The sequence below is a fragment of the Talpa europaea genome (assembly GCF_964194135.1).
Source record: "Talpa europaea genome assembly, chromosome: 15".
In the NCBI taxonomy this organism is placed as follows: Eukaryota; Metazoa; Chordata; class Mammalia; order Eulipotyphla; family Talpidae; genus Talpa; species Talpa europaea.
In genome coordinates, this window is record NC_140083.1 from 24,287,007 (window position 1) to 24,305,067 (window position 18,061).

The window sequence follows — 18,061 nt, forward strand, 5'->3', positions numbered from 1 at the left end:
GAGCGCTGGGCTGGGAAGCTGCCTGAAGCCTCTACAGCGCCAGTTTGATCCCTGGCCACCGGGCGAGGGTCCCACATGGTGCGACAAATCCCTCCTGCCATGCCCGCTGCTCCCCTCAGCAGTGTACTTCATCAGTCTGTCTGCTCTGCTCCCTGCTCTGGCTCTGGTGAATTCTCTCACCCCCCTGCGCTTCTGACTGTACTCAGTGCTTGTATAAATAAATAAATAAATCCTTAATAAATAAATAAATAAATAAATCTTCAGAAGCTACCTATCTCCATAACAGCATCTGCAGAAGATAATACCTATTGTACAGGCAATTATAACCTACGAATTATTCTGGATTTATATTTGATAAAGCCTGTCATTGCTATATAAGATGCCTTCTCAAGTACAAATGAGAAGAAAATTCCATGTAGAGTATAATAATTTGGTCAGTAACTTACTTAATGACCATGAAGACATATAATAGACCTTTAGTATTTGGAAATTAAGTATTCCTAGTTATATACATAGAATCTATGATGTTTATATATTCCTTTTTCACATGGAAATCTAGCTTCTACATGTCAATTCATCTGAATAATAGCAAGTAATGTTCTATGTGCTTTGATATTACATAAATTCCTATTCATAGCAAATCTTATGAGAGCTGATGTCTGACCATGGAGTCTGTGCTCTTAACTATTATTAATTGATTTTTTTCAGCAATATTTTACAGTACTTATGAGGCAAAGGTAATGCTACTCATGGAGGGATTTCTGAATATGTTTTTGTTTATTTCAAAAGTTCAGCATCTGTTACTGTGTTTCTAAAGTAGATAGAGATCTGCTGAAGGTTGATTCATTCTGAAATCAACCTTAAACAAGGATTCTCATACACTCTTGATAGGGCAGAGGGAACACGAGCCAGTGAAAGGTTAAGGGATACATGTCTACATCTGAGGCAGAACTTCGATCTGATCATTTTATTACTGCCTTCCATGGTAACCTCCCTATCTGAACTTCCCTTCTTTCCCCACTACCCAACATCCTTTGTCTTAGCTAAGCTATCGTAAGTTGGCATCTGAAGTTATGTGAGTGACCTATTCAGTTTTACTGGGTCTCTTACATGTACACGGGAGGTTTTCATATTATTATTAAATTTCTTTCAGACAAATTTATTATCATTTTTTCTGATGTTTGTTTGATTACTTGCCAACCTAGAAGAACCCAAAGGGGATGATTTCCTTTTTACCCAACACATGTTATTGGTATACAATAGAATATTCAGCTATTCTCTATTGATATATATCAATACATATTAAATATAAATTTAAATTATAAAAATATTTAAAAATTGAATTATTTTTCATTTATTTCCAGTGTATTTTATTTTGTCCTACCCACTGTTGAACATGTGGCATTAAAGAATCAAGAGTACTGTTTGTGTAGATACTGTGCAAGGTGAGACCTTACATTGTCCTGACATATCATGCAAGGAGGATCCCTTTATGTTTGCTACCAGTCTTGCTCTGGAATTCAATACCTTTGTTTTAATATCACATCAGAACACTTTTAAGCCAGAGTTCAAAAGAGGAGAAGGCAGATCCTCAATCTTCATTATCTCCCATAGACTCCAATCAGGGCTGCAGTGGCTGCAGATAGCTTCATAGTGCTGTGACTTAACCATTGGGCTGCCAGAGAGGCACTTGTCTTAACTTTAATCAAAGTGAATAAAAAATATATGAACAATTCTGCTAGCTGTCCCATAATCAGCTTTTTTCCCATCATAACAATCCGTAATAGGAGCTATTGTTCTTTGAAACTTTGACTATCTCTTGTTCTGTGGCAAACCACCTCAAAAGTTAGTGGATTCAGATATTGACAATGTATGTTTAGGAATAAGCAAAGTAGGTAAGATTTAAAAGGAATCACTCTTCTCTGCCTCACTTAGTTGGACTTCTGTTGGATTTGCTCATAAAGACCATGGGCTGGAGTCATCCAAAGCCTCCCTCACCTATAATCCAGTAAGTTGTTGGAGGTTGTTGGCTGAAATTTCATTTGAGGCAGTGGCCAGAATATATACATGTGGCCTTTCCAAGGGTTGTTTGGCTTCCTCAGAGTATGGTGGCTCAGTTCCAAGGAAAAACATTCCAGCAGAGAAACCTCAACACTCCAGGAGAGTCACTTAGCATCACTTCTACCTCATTATAGTCACTAGAAGTCAGTCACTTAGGGCCAGTTTACATTCATGGAGAATTAGACTTTGCCTTTTGCTGGGAGGAATTTCAAGAATTTTCTGTCATTTTAAAACAAATCACAATAAAAAGAACACGATGAGTCGTTCATAATCATTTTCCTCATTACCTATTTTGAGCATTATTTTTTGTTTGCTTGTGCATTTGTTTCTGTTGCAGTATAATAGATTACCGCTAGCTTTGAAGCTTAAAAAAACACCCACATCACAGATTCTGCAGTTCAAAAGTTCAGGCATGGCTAAAACAGATTCTCTGTTTAGGGGCTCATAAGGCTGAAATGAAGGTGTTGGTTGGGCTGTACACTCATCTGGAGACTTGACTAAGGAAGAATTGGTTTTCAAACATCCCAAGGTTGCTGTCAAAATTCACTTTCCCATGACTATTTCTCAAAACCGTTTCTTTGAAATGAGCAATGAAGAGATTCAGATTCTTCCCCTTCGTTATTTTAACCACCTCCACATATATTTCCATATATTGTCATACATAGCCACATGCTACCGTTTAAACCTTGCTGTCTTAATATGGCAATTATATTCTCCTTGTTTGGATCTGATCTCTGCTATTCAGAGATGTAATTGGCCTCCTCATTATTTAGGATTTCTGTTCTCTGGTAGCATTTTATAAGAATAATCCTAATCTATCAAAGGAGAGTCATGAACAAGGTCATCAGGACAGCAGCCCACTCATAGGACATTCTTTTTTTGTCTTTAAATGATGAGTCCTAGGTTTCCTGAAGAACAGACACCTGGTGGAATTTATGATCATTCATCACAGAGCCATTCTAGCATGCCAACTTCAGGTAAGACCACTTTTCCCCACAGTCTGTCTTGGCAGTGCTGGCATTTTCTTTACTTAGTGTGGATGAAAAATCTTTTCCCAACTGCTCAAGAGTCATCTTCACAACAAATTAGAGTTGGCTGCTGGGGCTTAAGTCAAAGTGCAGATTTCATGCCAAGAGAGAGTTCACCCATATTGACAAGCTTTCCTTTTCACCTTGATATGCTGCTCTCATTGATTAGGCTCCTGAAATCCACTTCCCTGTCCCTGCTACTACTTGCTAGGCAGCTGGGGAGGCTTTGTACTTCTCCACTGGTTATGTGGGGATTTGATTTGTCAAGCAGGAGGGGTTGTGGGAGCAGATCTCAAAGAAGACACACTGCCCAGTCAAGCACCTGCCTCATTTGAGGGTTTCGCACGATTCTAATAAGGCAAGGGGATATATTCATCCCTTAATAGGAAGTATGTGCTGCTTTACTAGTCCTAGAAATTTCAAGCATACCTGGGTCCTCAATATTTTCTAGTTCATCTACTTAATGTTTCCATTCAGAGTGTCAGAATCTTATTTATTTCATAACTAGAACTCACATTGCATGTTGGAGTTTTGCCAATATGAATAATCAAGCTTCTTCTGTATTTTGCTATTCTTTAAGAAAGCCTCTATGACTGTTCCTCAATGTGATCAGCCCTTCCATTACAGAAAATGATTATTTTTTCAAACACTGTTAAGGAAGTCTCTGATTCTCACATTTTTATTTCAATTATTGGAAGTGATATTTAATCGCACTGAGTATGCCATTTTCTCTTTTAAAACTACCAGTGGAGCTCAGCAACAGCTATCTAATTTCTCAATATCATTACTATCATAGACATATTTTTCAGAGATCAGAAATATTATACAAAATATCAAATGCTAGTTCATCCCTTTCTAACAGTAGTTTAGCCAGATTCACTGGAGGTAAATGCATTAACAATTGCAATTACACAGGAGACTAGTGACTATCAATTTTCCACTTACCATCCATGATAGGGTCCTTATTCCAGCTGGTCACCATATGTCTAACTCCAGAACCTGATCCTCCAGTCAGCTTTTTAGGATCACTCCGTAGGTCACTTTCCTAGAAATAGAGACAGAGAGATTCAGGTGTATGTGATTTATTGAGTGATGCTATTCAGGAAAACTGTAAGGGGACAAAGGAACAGGGGAATAATAATCTGAGCAAAAAAGTATACTATCCTTGATGTGATGCACAGAGGAAATTCAGGATATTCCTGAAGAGTAATTTACATCAGTGAGTTAGACCAGCTTGAGGCCATGGGACAGGATTTTGTATTTTTTTTTAGTCAGAAAATAAGGTAAGGGTGGTAGGCCATTCATATGTCCCCAGAAACATTAATTCATTTTAGTCAAAGGCAATTATTTTGAAAAGGTCACAGCCGTAAATTTTAGCTGGAGCACTAACATCATCTAAAGAATCATCTAAAGTTTCAGGGTAAACTAATAGAGGGAATCTGAATAAGGCAACAAGAGCTTCTACCACATACCTTTAATGTAATTATGAAGCACAAGTATCAGTAAATATGAAAGTGGAATAATTTGGACTAGAATTGTGTCAGCATTAGACACTTCATTTTTTTTTACTTCATTTCTTGGAGACCCACTATATGTTATGAATGTATTTATGCATATAGAGCTACAAAATGTGAGGCAAATTGCTACTCTCATAAACTTTTTAAGAAGTTGTTGATAGTTCAAGATACCAAGTGAAAAATCTCAATGGAAGTTTATGATAATTACTATTGCATACCAATGGACACAAAAACCAATGTGACAACAATTTTTTAAATAAAAAATAGTATAAAAACATCTTAAATACACAGTAGGGAAAAACTTGAAACACTCTTGCAGTGAAATTTAAAAAAAATAAATTCTGTTATTTTCAGGGTCTATTTGAGTTCTTTAATGTACTCTATCATTGACATATAAAGGGAATAGTGAGACTGGATACTGTGTTATGATCAGTTTATATCTTTGGAAAAGAATGGTAAACTTTGCAGTTTCAATCTAAACAAATAATGAGCACATCACCATTGCACACTGTCACTTTTCCTTATTACAGCAGTTAGTGTTGATTTTTTCAGCTAAGCTCACTCAGCAGTGGCTAGCCACAGATATTGAGTGTTGGAGAGACATTTTCTATTTAAATCATCTTTAGATGAGAAAGAGGTTAACCAGACTTCAACTAGGAATTTATTTTTGATCAAGGGCATGGGTCCTAACAAATAAAGTGACCAATATCACACACGGTGAAGATTAGCATGAGATAACATGAACTGAAAGTTCTTTGCTCCCCAGTTATTTACAATTTAAAGATCTATTTTAAAAATTATGCCAGATTATACCCAACATCAGCAGTAATGCTTTCATGGAAAGTTATAAACCCTTCTCAAAATCAAATTTTTCATGGCATTTGCAAATGACTAAGAAATGGCACAGGATACTTAGAGGATACATTGACAAAGGCTTTTGTTGTTGACAGAATAGCATATTAAACTGATATCTTTAGGAAAACATTTTCCAATATTTGTTTCCCAACTTTATGCCATACAAGTTGCTACAGTTGTTTTTGTTTAATAAACTATTTTCAAGGTCAGATAGGTTCAAGAATAGTTGGCTTAAACAAAGTTAAATTGATTTATTTACTGCAGAAGGTCTGGGAGAATTTAATATGCTCATATACATTATGTCTATCATAGTTAAAGAGAATTCTTCAAGCTATTGGACCATGGACTCCATTTTCCTTAGAGTACATCACATGAAAGATTGTGAGAAACACTTTTGAGAGAAGGTATTTAAGGCAAATTCTACAATTCTTAAATGCCACTGTAACTTTATAAACAATACTACAAGAAAAGGTAACAATCAGGGTTTGATCAGGAGAGGGAACCACACAATAATTTGAACAGAGTTTTTAGCCATAGTGGAGATTAGATAGTAATGACTGGTAAAATATTAATAGAACTTGAAAGATTGTGGGAATAGCAGATCTAAATGTCAACCACTATCTCTAGGTGCAGATAAAACATCCAAGGAAGACTCTCAGCCCTCTCCCCTGCCAAGGCTTGGACAGGGCATGGCCATTTCTTACTGAATCATAGAGAAATCACTGGTGGAAATTCTGAAAACCTTCCTTCAGGAACTTACTGGAAATCTATTCTCTAGGGTAGAGAAGAGAACTGATTACAGAAAGGTATCTCATAGAAACATGTTTCTGTCAAATTGAGGAGCTTTGGGGGATTGGGGGAGTATGCTGCTGGCTGATAGATCCTGCTGGATTTCATGCATGGGAGGGACTGGGTACTGGAGAAGTACCCTCCATGCTCCAGTTACTTAATGAAGGAAAAGCCAACTGTGTTGCATGAGCCTGTCAAGTGCACACATCTGACCCAGGGGGAACTCTCATTTTCTTGAAAAGACTCTCCAGCATCAGCTATTGACAAAACAGACTGCCAACTGGCAAAGGCAAAATGTATTTAAAGTGCCAGATCCATATTTGCAGAGCAGGCAAGGAAAGGTAAATTTCAAGATGAGATGCATTAAGTTGATAACTGGCATACTACATGAATATCCAGAAGAAAAATAAATTCTTGTGATCATTTGTTTCTCTTCCTCTTTGTTTATTTTTTCATGGTGTCCTACAAACACTAGGACTTGGTCCAAATATTGGTTTTCTTAAAAATAATAATAACAATCACGTGTAATTAAGGACATTTGGGTTGTTTCTCAGGAAAAATCTTGAAAACATTGCTTCTAAATTCAAGGTAAATTTGATATGAATGCTTTTGGCTACTAATTGCAGAATATTCAATTTGGCTGCAAGTAACAATAAATTTCTTATAATGACAAACAAATAAATGTTGATTTTTTTCTCACATGAGAATAATCTTGAGATAAGCAATTTCAGGTAGTTAGTTTGGTTTGTCATCCACTTCAAAGCTGCCACACTTGTAATTCTCTTTAACTTTTTTTCATTTATTCCACATTATTATTCCACCTTTTAGTAATCATATCTGCAACTGAGGTAGAGAGAGGGAATAACTTAAGAGAGCACCTAGTTATCCTTTTTAAAAACAAAGCAAAGTACTTTTTAGAAGCATACAGCAAGCTTTTTACCAAAAAACTATATTACACAGTTACTCCTAGTTTGGGTTCTAACTGAGGAAGCAAGTTTAAATTATGTCAGAATCCACAGTGAACCCTACAATAACAGGATTTTGGTATATTTATTTGGTAAACTGTGAATAGTATCTTCTCCACATGGATTTTTTTTGGATTTAAACATATTGCTAAAATAATTTAGTCAATACATACTTTCAAAAAAATACAGTAAAACTAATGGGGGAATTTGGTAGGCAGAGTAATAACTGGTTTCAAAGATGGCTGTGCGTTAATCCCTAGAACTTCTGAATATGTCAGATTACCTCACAAAGGGGAATAAATATTGCAGATGGAATTAACATTGCTAATCCCTTGACCTGAATGTAGAGAGATTATCTTGAATTATCCTGGTGTCCAGTGTAATCACAAGGGTCCTTATCAGTGGAAGAGGGGTGGCAGCAAAGAGTCAAGTGGTGATTTATCTATGGAAGAATGTTCCTGGAGATGTAGTGTTGCTGATGGAGGAAGAGGGCCATTGCCAAGGAATGTGGTCAGTTTATAGATGTTGGAAAATACAAGGTAATAGATTTTCCCCTAGTGACTATATAATGGAATGCAGCTCTGTCAACACCTTGATGTTAGTCCAAAGAGACCTGTTGTTGGAATTCTTACCTATACGATTGTAAGATAGTAAGTTTTGGTAATTTTAAATCACCAAATATGTGACAATTTTTGATAAGCAGTGATAACAGATGAGAGGAAATACAGGTAGACTTAATATTGGGATAGAATCATTCTTTTCAGCCTTTTAACCACATGTTAGGCACTTCTTTGCAATGTATTCTAAAAAGTCATTTACATATTGGTTGAAATCAAAATTTAGATGTGTGACCAAATGAATTTCTGGAAATATATTAAGATCATTCATAATTATTCATTTACTATGGAAGAATAAAAATGAAGGTATGGGACTATCTCTGGATAAATAAGAAAAAAAGCATACTTAGGCTTGACTCAAAGGTATCTGGATATTTGTCATCAAACCTTTTTCAAAATAATCATTGCAACACTATTTTATTTTTAGAATATAAGCTGATACATCCAAAATGTTTAAAGAAGTATAATATTAATGGTAATGTCTTACAAGCTTTTTGCAGCTGTGATTCAACTTATAACAAAAATCAGAAAACTCAGTGGCAGATGTCCTTACCATGTGGCTGTATATATATTATTTTATAGCCATTTTTTCCCAGATACCAAATAGCTTTAATCTTACACAAAATTAAAAATATTATTTACAGTCTCCAAAACATTCTGAACTGTCAAAAAAGTCATACCGACTGTTAACATAATGTACTAATATATACTTGTTTTTTTTTACATTGAGTAGGTTTGAAAGTAAGTTTCTAATAGAAATATTTTAAATACTGTATTCCCACACAAAAACATGTCATATGTATCACCATAGAGTAGGTTTAAACATGTTTTTTTTTTTTTATTTTTCCTTTCATAGACTTTCTTCTCCCTTCTCAAATTAGCTCATTCTTACACAGTGCAGATAATTCTTAGATTTTGGATACATTCTAACATATACAACTACTATTACTACTACTACTAATAACCTCCCAATATTTTTGTATGGTTACAACATACTGAGTTCTTTTCTAAGTGCTTTATGTGTATCATTAACTCATTTTAAGCTCACAACAATGCCACTATGTAGGTACTTTTATCTTATTACACAATGTACATTTGCTTATGGTGACAGGCAGAAGACTTATTACATGAAGGAAGTAGGATATGATAATATGTGTTAGTACATAATTTGTATTTATTATTTAATTATATGGATGGTTGCATTGGGGGACAATGTAAGTGAAATATTAAAAATAATCTAAAATTTAGTCCAAATATTTTATGTGACCACCTCATAAAATTGATGACATCTGAACTAAAGTTTCTATGAGTGCATTTTCTATATCTGTTGCTGAAATTAAAATATTATTTCTATTGTAAAGCAAATGCTGCTGAGAAGCTTAATGTATATTAAAATAAGTTGATATTTTTAAACTGCTTTGTGTATATATATATATATATGTCAGTTCATTGGTATTATTTATATATTGCTAATTACTATAGGACTTTTTATTTAATTAAACAAATTACTTCTTGTGATGATTGTTAGATGTTTGTACTCTCAGATTTCATTTTGCTTTCAAACTGTGCTCTATTATGGATAAATAGATATTTGGATGATCCTATGGATAAGGAGATACATTACCCTTAAATTATTTATCCCTTAAAGGGATAAATTATTGAAAATGTTTTATAAATCTCAATAAGAAAAAGCCAGTACTCTGTTAAACAAGTGATTGCATGGTATAAAACACATCTATGTCACATATCCACATGCGTTCATTGACCGGCTGGCTAGTGGTCCATTTATGCTGAGGCTGGTATTGTAATTACTTCAAATGGCCTTTCAGTGGAATGAAAACAAGGATATAAAAGGGAAAGCCTATTTCCTCACATGGAACAATCAAATTAAAGACATGGATTTCTGCTGCACGCCTGCTGGATCTCATATCCTGATGTGCCAGGGTGATACTGAATGATTTTCCGTACGGGATAAATCTCTATGGGAAATTTCCAGAATTAAAGAGAAAAACGTTTTACTGAGTTACACCCATTTTTAAGAAGTAAAATGATCCATATCCTGTTAATTTTAGCCTTCTTTTATTTCCAGTGCTTGAATTGAATATTTGCTCTTCTGAATCGAATGTTTACTATTTATATTGGAATTAATATCTTAAAATCTGTGTTTGCATTGGGCAAAAATGATGTGCCCCTTTAAATAATAAATATACTTGTCCTTCCTTAGTATCCTCAGTTTAGTTTTAAAGGAAAAAAATCAAACTATTAACCTGATGGAGAACAAGAATTGAAAAAAAAAAAAAAAACAACTAAAAAAGAAGGCGCCACAAGACCAGAAACCTGGCTCACACAAGGAGGTGGGGGCAGAAGAGATTAGCAAAACCATCAACACAGTTGCAGAAACTAGTATCCCTAGTTGTGGACACCTAGATTACAAAGCATAACAGCCAAGCAGGTATTAGACTGCTGTCTAGAGCACAGGCCCAAGGGTAAAGATATGGAGATTGAGTCCATTGTAGAATCTCCTGTCCTTTTCGAATTCTGCCTAGTTATATAAAAATTTAGCAATCAACTCACAAGGAGTGACACCTCCCAAACAGAAGAAGACTATATTAGTTCAGTCTTTCCACAGGGTCTGGGCAGCACTCCTTCTGCCCACCTGTGACTCTGCAGGTGCCTCTTTTCACCAACTCTCCCTTTGCAGGGCAGCAGCCTTCCTGCCTACCCATGACCTGTCAAGGCCACCCGCCTGCAACTATGCAGGCCTCTCTTAGCAAACTTGTCCCTTCTGGGGCAGCTTTTCCTGCCAGCTTGTGTCTATGCAAGTGTCTTTCACTGTTTTATTCCTTCCCTAAGAAACCTGCCCTTTAAATATAACTAATGTCTCTGTCTCGTGGAGAAACTCGCCGGGGAAACTTGCCGCGTGTCGCTGAAAAGCAAGCTCTGGTGAAACCTTTCCCAGAGTGAACCCAAGCACCCCGCACTCCAAACTCACAGATTCCAAGAACGACAACATACGGTGCCCAACATGGGGCATTTCACGTCATCTGGCGCCCAAAAAACCTATTGCAAATTCTTTACTATAGAATTTCTTCTCTTTGTGTTTTGTTTTTCCTTTGTTAAGGGAAAAACAAAAAACAAACAAACAAAAAAATAGGTAGATGGCCCTTCCTCTTTACAAATCAAATGCTAGACACAGTTAACTCTTAGATGTGAACATGTAAGCTTACATGTCAAGATTGTTGTCTGACACATCACCCAAAGCAGTAATAGTGAAGGCAAAGATAAACAGCTGGGACTACATCAAATTAAAGAGCTTCTGCACAGCAAAAGAGACAATAACAAAAACAAAGAGAAACCCCACCAACTGGGAGAAAATTTTTGCACACAACACTAACGATAAAGGACTGATCACAAAAATCTATAAAAAGCTGATGAGACTCAACAAAAACAAAGAAAATAATCCAGTCAAAAAATGAGCAGAAGAGCTAAAAAGAAACTTCTCTGAAGAAGAAATTCAAATGGCCAACAGGCATATGAAAAAATGTTCAACATCACTTGTAATCAGAGAAATGCAAATCAAAACTACAATGAGGTACCATCTCACACCAGTGAGAATGGCACATATTAAAAAAAAAAACTAGCAACAACAAATGTTGGCAAGGTTGTGGAGAAAAAGGAACTTTCCTGCACTGCTGGTGGGAGTGCAAACTGGTCCAACTACTATGGAGAGCTGTGTGGAGATTTCTTGACCTACTAAACACAGAGCTTCCATATGATCCAGCAATTCCACTCCTAGGTATTTACCCAAATGACACAGAAACAGTAATTCCAAAGGGCACCTGCACCCCTATGTTTACAGCAGCGATATTTACAATAGCTAAGCTTTGGAAACAACCCAAATGCCCAAAAATAGGTGAGTAGATCAAGAAGATGTGGTATATATACTCCATGGAATATTACTCAGCAATTAAAAAAGATAAACACATGCAGTTTGCAGCAACATGGATGGAGCTAGAAGGGATCATGATCAGAGAAATAAGTCAGAAAGAAAAATTTAGAAAACCTAAATAAGAGACCAGGAAAAAGACTAATCAATACAAAGTAAAAATCAAAATCAACAAGCAACTACAAACCAGAGACACGCTACAGCGGTGGGGGGGGGGGGAGTGAAGGGCGGGGAGAGGAAGGACTACAGTCAAAATAAGGGGGAGGGTGCAATTGTATGGGGAATATAACCAAAATGAAAATACATACATTGTGCAAAGATGAAAAAAGATGTAAGAATTATATAAAACAAAATATTTAAATAAAAAAATTGTTGTCTGATAGAATATATAACTCCAAATGTCACAGTTTTATGACATAATACAACATTGTTCACTTTTGTATTTATTAACAACCTCATTTCAGAATTCTGTTGACTGGATATATAAATTGTAAGAACTGCAATAATAACTATATAAATGATTGGTGAGAACTGCAACAATTACTCAAATTATACCCCAAGATTCATAAGAACATTCTAAAATGTAAATCTGATGATCTGAAGACAATTATAAAGGTTTTCATTTCTAGTGCTTGCTATTGCAATATCATCAAAGGTTTTAAGGAAGCAATGCTCAATTTAAAAATGACTTTGTGGGTCTTCCCGGTGGCACAGCGGGTTGAACGCCACACTGTGAAGCTGTCCACAGCCTCTGCAGCGCCGGTTCGATTCCCAGCCAGCTAGGGAGAAACCCACATGGCGTGGCAGATCTCTCCTGTCTTGTCCGCTGCTCCCCTCAGCAGTGTCTTCAGTTGGTCTGCCTGTTCTGTTCCCCACTCTGTCTCTCGAGAATCCTCTCACCCTCCCGCGATTCTGGCCTGTACCCCACCTCTTGTATAAATAAAAATAAATCTAAAAAAAAATAAAAATAAAAATGACTGTGATTTTCTTAAATTTTATATGATATTTTAAAGTCATACCTGATTTTTATATCTATTTCATCTTTTAATCTTTATTTCATCAAAATCCTTCCAGAATTTCCATGTGTATCCTATTTTATATATATATATTTATATATTATTATAAGGATTGATATAGCACCATGAAGAGGAAAATAAAAGAAGACTAAAATGAGAGAAAAAGGATATAGAGTTAAAATGGAGACTCAGTAAATGAAGGGAGCAAATTCTGGCATCTTGGGTTTTTTTCCTAAATTAGGATTTGTTACTTTTGTTTCAAGTTTTAGTTTTTTCTTATTTTAGTACCATTTTCTCTAGATATTTCTAATGTTTTCCTTTTCACTCCCTCATTTAAATGTGATAGTTCACAACAGTCTGTAGTTAAGTAAATATAGTATAAAGTAAAAAAGCATAACTTTAAAATAATCTAAGAGAAAATAGAATTTAAGCTGTGGCGAGGGGGGCATGCTTTTCTTCCTCTAGATATACTAGCCTTGCCTTTGCATAATTGAAAGTTAAAGTAGCAACATGGAACATTCTAAAGTGCAGTGGTGATACAAAGAGAATTTCAAAAACTATGGTGAATTATTTTGGGGATTTAAAAGTTTTATATATAATTACAGATTTTGGTAACTTTTCAATTATTCAAAGAATAAGGGATTTGGAAACTATGGCCAATGACAGGTTGTATGATTTTGTAAAACCATTTTATTATTTCAAAGCTTAAATATTTTATCTTCAAAAATGAACAAAATAAGGCAAACCTGATGGATTTTTATGATCAAACAAGATATTCACATATCAAGTAGGATCATCCTATATGAATTCACTTTCCTAAATCTGGTTTCCATTATAAATTTCTCCTAAGCACTCTTAGCCTTGTGTTTTTATTATAGTCTTGTCTTCTTTGTTTGACTTCAGTTGGTAAGGAAATATGTAAATAATAAGTGTGTAACTTATATAAGTTGCAAGGGGACAACTATTGGAAATAAACATCTCAAATTAGAACTTGAGATTGCTACTTTCATAGTCTCAACTAGCTCAAGAAAGTGTTAAATGCCACTTTCTGAAGGAAAAGTTATTGGGTCATTTTGTCCATCAATGAGTTATATGTATTTTTATGTAGGTGAGTATCTTTATCTATAAAACTTCCCCAGGTCTTAAATGCAGAGTTTTAACAGGTCCTTAAGGAGCAGGGTGACTGAAATAACAATTCTAAGAAAAAAAGAACTGTTAATATTCACATCTTTGAGTCTATAGGCAGCAAAGCAGTTATTTGTGTATTGATTTTTTATTTCAGAAATGTCTGTGGATAATTCTTATTCCAGGTTTAAAAGATGAAGTAGATTACTTACTATTAAATTGATATCTTCTAAACTAAAGATATTAAGATATTAATCTTGAATTAAGTTGGGAAAAACAATGACGTTTATTCAGTAAATATTAATTGAGTAACATGTGCCAGGCATTATTTTAGGCATTTGGATATACCAGTAAATGAAACATAAGAGGAACTAGAAAAAAATATAGAGTTGACTTCTTATCAGTATTCATAAAAACCTTAATCTGAAAAATAAGGAATCTTCCTTTGAAATATTAGGACACTTATATGAAAGAAAAATTTGGACATATTTTAGAAAAGAAGACCTTGGAAGTAAGAAAAGTTAATGAAAAATATTTTGGGCGATTCAGGGACCTTCCTGGTGGCACAAGAGACTAAGACGCAGCTGATGAAGCTGTCTGCAGCCACTGCAATGTGAGTTCAATCCCCGCCCACGGAGGTGACCCACAGCAGACCTCTCCTGACTCTCCTGCAGCTCCCCTTGGTCGTGTATTTCCATCTCTGTCTGTTCTGTTCTCTGTCTCTGGTGAATTCTCTTACCCCCCACATCTCTGACCTATACCCCAGTTCTTATATGTATAAATAAATAAATCTTTAAAAAATATTTTAGGGGATTCAAAGTGTCATAGTGTAGCAAAGCACTTAGGAAATATGGGTACTGAGAAAATATACTTTAAAAAGTTATAGAATTAAGACTCTAAGAAAAACAGAAGTGATCTCTCTCTCTCTCTCTTTCTCTGACACACACACACACACACACACAAAAATCAAGGGGATAGGGAGAGCTAAATATAGTGTATGATAGATTATCTCCTGAAAAGGATTATCAAAACAGAAATCTGAAATTAGGCAAGATGTTTCAATAGTTGATACTTTTGACAGTCTCAGAATTCATGGTTTCAAATTTCTCCCTGTGAGCGTCTAACAAGGCAGGATTGTACTGGAAAATGCTAATAAAAACATATGTGGACCAAAAACCTAACAGAGATTTTCTGACCCAGGAACTAGTGCTTTTCCTGGATGCATCAGGTAAGGAAAGAGGCATCTTTAAGTAGGTTTAACTACAAATTTAGCTGAACCTTCCTAGGTGAGAAAACAGAGAGAAAAGAGAAATGAGTTCTGTCCCACTACTGTTGAGAAGAATGTAACAGAGAAAATCCACTCAAGAACTGAAACATAACATGGAGGAAAATAGTTGAGGCATTGGTCTTTACTATTTCTCTGGTGAGACAGAATCGTAAATTTCAAGAGTATTTTCAGTTCAGAATTTGCTAGAGGAGGATCTCCAGGTGAAACAAAGTGAATATTAGTCAGGCTCTTTCCTAGCTGGCAGTTCTTTTAGTTTGAGAAATATAATGGACATCTGCACAAGCAAAGAAGACATATTCAGTATGGCACTGAAATGGCAAAGACAGAGTTAAAAGGGGAGACAGAAATTAAGTTCTGAATACAGAAGCTTAGTCCCTCAAATTAGCGCTGATAACTGTTGTTCCCATGTCTCCAAAGTTCTCAACTAATTGAAAAAGCAGGAGGAATTTAAATGCCTCCTCTGGAGGAAAATAAGACCGTTTTCATCCCTCTCCAAAGGTATGATAAGGCTGAGTATGAAAATGAACTACTTTGGGATATTTTTCTCAATGGAGACATTCAAAAATTTGATGTGCATTAAATTTTTATATAAAAATTGAAAATCTGTTAAGGCTAAAGCCAATGATGTTCTTTGCCTGCCCTCGATCTCTAACATAGTAATGAGTATGTGGCAATTCTAATTATATTCTGGGACTATTTGATTCCTGCAGTGTCTAATGTAGGAGATTCAGATTAACTTCCACCCCCCCACCCCAAAATCTGGTAGATACCGAGCAATGAAATGATAATCTTATGAAGCTGATTAATTCTCTAGACTCATTAAATATTTGCCCTACAGAATACTTGGCATCAAACTCATGTCATGAAACCACAACCAATTGCTGGGAAAGAGAATACAGATTTCAGCAGCTGAGAAAAACCACAAGTCTGCTTGGGTTAGAGAAACACTCCCATTGAAACTAAGTAAAATACAAAATTGGAGTGAGGAGATGTTGGTCTTCAATCTCTCTGAATTCACAATGTAAAAACAATTTAAAATTTGACCAGTTCCTTTTGATTTTATAATAAAATTCAATGTAATTTCTGATATTTAATTTCTCCGTGGGCGTTTGATGGAAGGCATTTTATTATTGAGATGTATGCATAAGGTTTATCTTAATGTTGTCACTCTGGTTTCTTGATCTCATAGGTTTTACTGGATAAAATAAACATCCATAACTTGGAAGGGAAATGGAATAAAGGATTTATTTTTAGTTTTGAGTAAAGAGTGATGTTGGTAAGATTTTATTCACTGCACTATTTTTATTTATTTCAGAATCTTATGGGGCCTTAACCCATGCCAGCAGACATTGGAAGGTTGCCTCCAGAAGTCTGTGGCAGGATTATTCTCTGGAATCACTGACTGAGGAATCACTCAATACCTCTTTTTAGGTATTGAGTCATATTTCCAGACACTCATTGATTTCATGGTTCAGATCAAATGGTTAAGACAGCAAAATGCTGTTAGGGACAAATGATTTTTCTCTTACTGCTAGTTTCGATAGAGTTTCCCCCTAAATACTCATGCACTCTTGTCTTATATCTTACTTCTCATAGGAAAACAAAATGAGTTGGCATCAGGTTGAAATTCTTTGATTAAATGTAGTTAATTTTTTAGAAGTTTCTTTGTGCAAAATATTTGTATGTAGCAAGATTCTAGCTCTTCAGTAGGCACAGATCCTTAGCTGAGTTGTTTTAGGTCCAAAATTGGTTTAGGCAAGTGATGATTGATCCCATTTTGATGGGCCCAACACCCATATTACACTATAATTATAACAAGTCTATCCCTTAACTTTCTAAAATTTCTTTTTATCAATACCATTAGAATAAAGGTGGAGAAGCAGGGTATGAATTATTGGACTCCATCAAGACTGTAAAATTTTATATATAACTGTATAGACCAAAAGCTTGCATGTACTCTACTACTTCTCTGATTGCAAGTCCCAACCTCTCCATAAAATCTGTATTACATCTGTACTGTGCTAGTGATGTGTGTCTGTGACTCTCTTGCATAAGATATCCACACTGGGATACAGAAATCCAGTCTTAATATTTTTTTCTTATGATGATGGAGTATCTGAAATGTGCTGCTATCCAGACTTCTCCAGGCCACCAGAGAGCATCTTTCTTCTGTCACTCCTAGAATGGCCTCAGGGGCCACATGTCTCCATGTATAGTCAGAAAAGGATAAGTTATGGTACAGTAAAAATACACTGAAAATTTCACTTTCTTGAAGCAGCAAAGTTTATCTCTTATGAGGACTACATGTTTATTGTGGGCAAGCAAGGAGGTTGTGTTCAGTACAGTTATCTAGGGATCTGGGCTGATGAAGGTTCTCATATAACATATGCTTCCAGAATTGCAGAGTCAGTAAAAAAAATGTAGCAAGCCACATTAAAACCTTCAGTGTAGATGTGGAACATGACATTTTCATTCACATTCCCTTGCCAAAGCAAATCATATGATCATGCTTGAATTTAACATGTTTTAGATGTCTATACTCCATTTGGGGAATCACCAAATAGTTTAGTGTCCACATTTCTGGTGTCCTGGTATCCTTTGATAGTGACCTCTGCCACTTCTGACACATAATCAACCCTTTATTGGTTTTCTCCATCATACATCTCAGGACACTGGGGAAAATACCTTCCATCTCCATCTCTTGTGTCTCATTTTTTTAACCAGAAAGAGATGCATTATGCTCTGAAACTTGACTGTAGGTTCTTTTTATTGCTGTCAATATCCTCTTCAAATTTCTTACAGCTATTTGGCACTCAATGCTAGAAGTGTGTCCTCTGCCATGCAATTTATTTCA